Genomic DNA, 7,416 nt, shown 5'->3' on the forward strand with positions numbered 1-7,416 from the left:
GGATATTGGTGGACAGTCTATCACCAGAGATTGAGACAGCGAGGTCAAGGAAGGGAAGGGAAGTGTCAATGATGGACCACGTGAAAATGATGGAGGGGTGGAGATTGGAAATTTTTCCCAAGTCCCGACGAGAGCACGAAGCAGCACCGAAGTAATCATCGATGTACCGGAGAAAGAGTTGTGGAAGGGGGCCGGAGTAGGACTGGAACAAGGAATGTTCCACATACCCCATAAAGAGACAGGCATAGCTGGGGCCCATGCGGGTACCCATAGCCACACCTTTTATTTGGAGGAAGTGAGAGGAGTTGAAGGAGAAATTGTTCAGTGTGAGAACAAGTTCAGCCAGACGGAGGAGAGTAGTGGTGGATGGGGATTGTTCGGGTCTCTGTTCGAGGAAGAAGCTAAGGGCCTTCAGACTATCCTGGTGGGGGATGGAGGTGTAGAAGGATTGGACGTCCATGGTGAAGAGGAAGCGGTTGGGGCCAGGGAACTGGAAATAGTTGATGTGACGTAAGGTGTCAGAGGAATCACGGATGTAGGTGGGGAGGGACTGGACAAGGGGAGAGAGAAGGGAGTCAAGATAACGAGAAATAAGTTCTGTGGGGCAGGAGCAAGCTGACACGATCGGTCTACCGGGACAGTTCTGTTTGTGGATTTTGGGTAGGAAGTTGGGCGACCATCAGGTTGGATGCTGTGGGAGGAAGATCCCCAGAGGAGATGAGGTCAGTGACAGTCCTGGAAACAATGACTTGATGTTCAGTGGTGGGGTCATGGTCCAGGGAGAGGTAGGAGGAAGTGTCTGTGAGTTGACGCTCAGACTCCGCGAGGTAGAGGTCAGTGCGCCAGACAACAACAGCACCACCCTTGTCAGCGGGTTTGATGACGATGTCACGGTTGGACCTGAGAGAATGGAGTGCAGTAAGTTCAGCGAGAGAGAGATTAGAATGGGTGAGAGGAGCAGAGAAATTGAGACGACTAATGTCACACCGACAGTTCTCAATGAAAAGATCAAGAGAAGGTAACAATCCAGAGGGAGGGGTCCAGGTGGAGGGAGAATATTGGAGGTGGGTGAAAGGATCCGTTGAACGGGGAGAAGACTTCTGCCCAAAGAAGTGAGCCCGGAGACGAAGACGGTGGAAGAAGAGTTCAGCATCATGCCGAGCCCGAAATTCATTAAGGTGAGGGCGTAGGGGTATGAAACTAAGTCCTTTGCTGAGCACTGAACGTTCAGCATCAGAGAGGGGAAGGTCAGGGGGTATAGTGAATACACGGCTGGGGCTGGGATTGGAAGATGGGGTGGGGACGGAGGGGCAGGCAGGGGTGGAGGGTCCTAGATGGGTGTTGGTGTCTGAGTTGTTGAAGCTTGCATTCCTTAGCACTTGAGAGAAAGAGAAAAAGTTTCTTGTTGAGGCGTCGGATGAGACGAAGAATAAAATGAAACTGGGGGCACGCGCAGCTTTGAAAAAGGGTACGGCGGTGCTGCTGGAGGGAGAGGTCGAGTGTGTTCATATGGCGGCACATGGCACTGAGTGTGGATCTCAGGATGCGATGGGAACAGCAGTCCGAGAAACGTTTTATGTCCAGGAAATACCTGTAATCCTGGGTGGGTTCGAAACATGAGGGGTGGAATTTCAGTTGAAATCCACGTGGGATAATTTGGAGATGGAGACAGTCACTGAGAAAGGAGATATGGCTGTGAAAGCAGGTTTTAGTAAACACCTTGTCAAGAACCAGGAGAGAAATGGAAAGCAATGAAGGTGAATAAGACAAAAGAGAGATACGGAAAGGGAACTCTTCATTGCATTCATCAACCTGACCAAAGCATTTGTCTCCATTAATTGTGACGCTCTGTGGGTTGTGCTTCAAAGATTTGGATGTCCAAGAAACTTCACAATCCTGCAATTGCTTCATGATTAAATGACCGCAACTGTCTTGAGTGGGAGATCTGAAAGAGATGCATTCAAAATGTGGACCGAGGTCAAGCAAGGCTGTTTGATAGCACCAGTACTATTTACAACCTACCTGACAGTAGCTATTCACCTTATCAAAGATCAATTGTTCTCTGGTGTCACTATTAAATACTGTCTAGATGGAAAACTCATTAATCTCTGTCACCTGCGTGTCAAAACTAAACCGACCATCTTAGACATACATGATCTACAGTTTGCAGATGGCTGCAGTGTCATTACCCACTGAGAGTGGTTTGCAAACCTGGTACAATCTCTTCAATTCTCCTTGAATGCTGCTAAAACAAAACTCACATATCAAGCAACATCTGGTCAGCCAAGTATTCCACCTCCCATATATGTTGAAGGACAGATTCTGGGATATGTTAAATATTTCCCATACTTTGGCAGCCACCTCAAAAGGTCACCATTGATGAAGAGATCCAACACTAGATCAGCTGTGATGGCTCAGCCTTCTACCTACTACGGCAATGAGTGTTTGGCAATAAAGACACAGCAATCCTAGTGTACAGAGTAGTTGTCACCACACTCCTGTACTTCAGTGAGACCTGGACTGTGTATCAGTGACACATAAGAGTGCTGGAGAAATTCCATCAGCAATGCCTGTGCTGCATACTCTGGACTCATTGGGAGGACCATCGAACAGACGCTAATATCTTTCTTGAAACTAGCTCTATAGCATTCAGGCAAAATGCCTGCACAATCGACTTTGATGGACAGGACACTGTGTCCAGATCGTGGAAAGCATCTCCCTAGCCAGGTCCTGTCTTCTCAAATCTCTCAAATGGTCAACATTCCAGGAGAGGGCAAAGAAAACACTTCAAAGACGCACTGAAGCTCTTCTTGAAGCACAGCAGCATTGACATTAATGACTAGGAGGAGCTTGCTACCCAACTTTAAATGGCAGCAATTTGTCCATCGTGCTGCATCGTGCTTGAGTCACAATGTCTTAATGACGAGGCAGAGCAGTGGCAGATAGGAAAGAAAAGGAAGCAATTCTTGTACTTTGGATCCTAGTACCTCGTGGGACATCCTGCCTCGTGTGCCCAAATATATGTGGGCCAAAAATTGGCCAATCAGCTACATATTACTTCATCACCCTTGTCCTTTCTGATCTCATTGGCACCTAATTCCCAAACTCTTCAAATTTAAATTTCTCAGTCTTTGTATTTAAATCCTCAGTGGTCTTGCCCACCCCTGTCTCTGTAACTTCCCCCAAACTCTCAGTTCCTTTGCTCTTGCGCAACCCCTTGCCCTTCATCCCACCATTGACAGCCACGATTGCACCTGCCAGGTCTCATCTTCTGGAATTCCTTCTGTAAATCCCTCTTTGTCTCCTCACCTTTTAAAACTCTCTTTAAAACCAATGACTTAGACCAAACTGATGTTCACACATCCTAATATCCCCTTTGCTGGTTCTGCATCCATTTTTCCCTAATGCATCTATGAAGTGCCCTGGACCATTTTCCTGGGCTAAAGATGCGACATGAATGTAAGTATTGTTTTTGTTGCTATACTCCTGATTCCCAACAACATTATAGAAATCATCTGGTCTGGTGGGTTCTCCGCTGTCCATAGTTCTCCTTGACATGCACTTCCTCCTCTTATACTCTTTGTTCATATTTTTAAAAATTTATTCATTCACAGGATATGGGTATCATTGGCTAGACCAGCATTTATTGCTTATCCCTAATTGTTCTTGAGACGGTGGTCGTGAGCTGCCTTCTTGAACTGCTGCAGTAATCCATGTGGTGTAGGTATATCTACAGTGGTATTGGGAAAGGAGTTCCAGGATTTCGACCCAGTGACGGAGACAAAAACAAAAACTGCTGGAAAAACTCAGCAGGTCTGACAGCATCTGCGCAGAGAAAGACAAGAGTTAACATTTTGAGTCCATGTGACTCTTCTTCAAAACTAACAATAAGTAAAAATATGGTGAAATATATACTGTTTAAGGGAGGTGGGACAGGTGAAGCTGGATAGGTCAGCGATAGGTGGCGGGAAAGGAGAGATTGCAAAAGATGTCATAAACAAAAGGTCAAAGGGGCGTTGATGGTGGTGATACTGGCTAAAGGACGTGCTAATGGTAACATTAAGAGTAGAAAGCAGGATGAGCAAGTGACAGATGACCCTAGTGTGGGTGGGATAGGGTGGGGGGAGGGGACAGTGGTGGAAAAAAGTTTGAAATAGTCTAAAAGATGGGGATAAAACAATGAATTAAAATGGAAATAAATCTTAAAAATAATAAATAGGTGGGGAGAAAAGTATATATATAAGTTTAAAAATAAATATTTGAACAAAGGGGATCAAAAAGGAGTGAGGATGGAGGGGAGAGTTCATGGTATGAAGTTGCTGAACTCAGTGTTAAGTCCTCTGTAAAGTGCCTAGTCAGGAGATGAGGTGCTGTTCCTCCAGTTTGTGTTGAGCTTCACTGGAACATTGCAGCAGGCCAAGGATGGACATGTGGGCATGAGAGCAGGGTGGTGTGTTGAAATGGCAAGCGACAGGGAGGTCTGGGTCATGCTTGTGGACAGACCAAAGATGTTCCGCAAAGCGGTCACCCAGTCTGCGTTTGGTCTCTTCAATATAGCGGAGACCACATTGGGAGCAGCGGATGCAGTAGATTAAATTGAGGGAAGTGCTGCTTCACTTGAAAGGAGTGTTTGTGCCCTTGGATGGTGAGGAGGGGAGAGTAAAGGGGCAGGTGTTGCACCATCTGCGATTGCATGGGAAAGTACCTTGGGAGGGGGTTGAGGTGTAGGGAGTGATGGAGGAGTGGACCAGGGTTCCCCAGAGGGAACGGTCCCTACGGATTGCCGACGGGATTGAAGGGAAGATGTGTTTGGTGGTAGCATCATGCTCAAGTTGGCGGAAATGGCAGAGGATGATCCTTTGAATGCGGAGGCTGGTGGGGTAAAAAGTGAGGACAAGTGGGACCCTATCATGTTTCTGGGAGAGAGAGGAAGGTGTGAGGGTGGATGCACGGGAGATGGGTCAGAAACGGTTGAGGGCTCTGTCAACCACTGTGGGTGAGAAACCTCGGTTAAGGAAGAAGGAACAGTGATATAGTTCCAAGTCAGAATGGTGTGTGGCTTAGAGGGGAAATTGCAGGTGGTGGTGTTCCTATGCATCTGCTGCCGTTGTCCTAGATGGTAGAGCTTATGAGTTTGGAAGGTGCTGTTGAAGGAATCTTGGTGAGTTGCTGCAGTGCATCTTGTAGATTGTGCAGGTTGCTACCACTGTCGGTGGTGGAGGGAATGAGTGTTGAATGTGGTGGGTGAGGTGCCAGTTGAACAGATTGCTTTGTCCTGGATGGTATTGATCTTCTTGAGTATTATTGGAGCTGCACTCATCCACTACACTCCTGACTTGTACCTTGTAGATGGTGGATAGGCTTCAGAGAGTCCATAAGTGAGTTGCTCACTGCAGAATTCCCAGTCTCTGACCTGCTCTTGTAGCCACAGTATTTACATGGCTGGTCCAGTTCAGTTTCTTGTCACTGTTAACCCCCAGGATGTTGGTAGAGGGGAATTCAGCAGTGTTAATGTCAAGGGGAGATGGTTACATTCGGTCTTGTTGGAGATGGTCATTGCTTGGCACTTGTGTGGTTCGAATGTTACTTGCTGCTTATCAGCCCAAGCCTGAATATTGTCTAGGTCTTGCTGCATATGGACATGGACTGCTTCAGTCTCTGAGGAGGCGTGAATGGTGCTGAATATTGTGCAATCATCAGTGAATATCCCCACTTCTGACCTTATGATGGAGGAAAGGTCATTGATGAAACAACTGAAGATGTTTGGGCCGAGGGCACTGGCCTGAGGAACTCTTGCAGTGATGTTCTGGGGATGAGATGATTGACCACCAACAACCCCAACCATCTTCCTTTGTGTTAAGTATGGCAACCAGTGGAGAGTTTCCCCCCTGATTCCCACTGACTTCAATTTTGCTAGGGCTCCTTGTTGCCACACTCAATCAAATGCTGCCTTAATATTATGGGCAGTCACTCTCAGCACACCTCTGGAGTTAAACTCTTTTGTCCATGTTTGGACCAAGGCTGTAAAGAGGTCGGGCTGGGTGGCCCTGTCAAAATCCAAACTGTGCACCAACGAACAGGTTATTGCTGTGTAACTGCTGTTTGATAGCACTGTCAATGACACCTTCCATCATTTTGCTGAGGTGATAGTACACTGATGGGCGGCAATTGACCAGGTTGAATTTGTCCTGCTTTTTGTAGACAGGACATAACTGGGCGGTTTTCCACATTGCCAGGTAGATGCCAGTGTTGTACTGAAACAGCTTGGCTAGGAGCGCGGCAAATTCTGGAGCACAAGTACTGTTGCCAGAATGTTCTCAGCCCATGGCCTTTGTAGTATCCAGTGTTTCTTGATATCACTTGGAGTGAATCGAATTGGCTGAAGACTGGTATCTGTGATGCTAGGGACCTCAGGAGGAGGCCAAGATGGATCATCCACTTGGCACTTCTGGTTGAAGGTGGTTGAAAGTGCTTCAGCCTTATCTTTTGCTGGGCTCATTGAGGATGGAATATTTGTGGAGTTGCCTCCTCCTGTTAGTTGTTTAACTGTCCACCACCATTCATGATTGGATATGGCAGGACTGCTGAGCTTAGATTAGATCCCTTGGTTGTGGGAACGCTTAGCTCTGTGTACTGTATGCTGCTTGCGCTGTTTGGCATTACCATATTCTTCTTTGAGAGCCATTTAATATCTTCACTATGTAAGATTTTTAAGGTTCTGGAGTCACAGAATTAATGTTTGAGAACTCATAATTGATAGTTTACTAAGTTAATTAAGGAGCACCAGTTTAGATATGATGCATAAGCTAAATAGGTAGGAAAAGTATATGGCCCATGACAATTGAGAGCAGGTCACTGATCCAAGAGGATGAACAGACTGATTGTGCAGAGTGTGTTCATCTCTGTAGCTTGTGGCAGCAGCAATCTATTCAGTAGCTGAAGTGTTAGGAAGCTCTTCGTCCAGTCTTCCTCCATCTTCATCTTCTCTTTCTCCATCTGAAGGCAGCTGCCTGACGAGGACTGCCCCTGACTCCAAGCACCCATTAATATACTTTATTTTTAGGGGCTGGTAGTTTATCCTATTTGAATCACTTGTTCAAACTCTTCGAACCAATGATTACAGGATATGTACCTAAGATGTCAGGATGGTCACCCTCCCCTTGTCCATCACTTCAGCTCAAAGTTACCTTGTAATTTATCTCATGCTGAGGGCCACTTGCTAGCCCTTACCAGATGCTTGTGTAGATAAGGGGGTATATAAAGTGCCAGAAAACTCTTTGTTATCAATTCAGGAATGTGTACACCTTTGTTTTGCCTCAGTCCCTGGCTGCTAAGAATGTTTTATTTTTCCCTAAAGAGAGAGGAAAAAGAAAGCATATAATCTTCTGCTAAGGGTTCACAATACTATGCCTGCTA

The sequence above is a fragment of the Carcharodon carcharias genome, chromosome 13 (genome assembly GCF_017639515.1).
Source record: "Carcharodon carcharias isolate sCarCar2 chromosome 13, sCarCar2.pri, whole genome shotgun sequence".
Lineage (NCBI taxonomy): Eukaryota > Metazoa > Chordata > Chondrichthyes > Lamniformes > Lamnidae > Carcharodon > Carcharodon carcharias.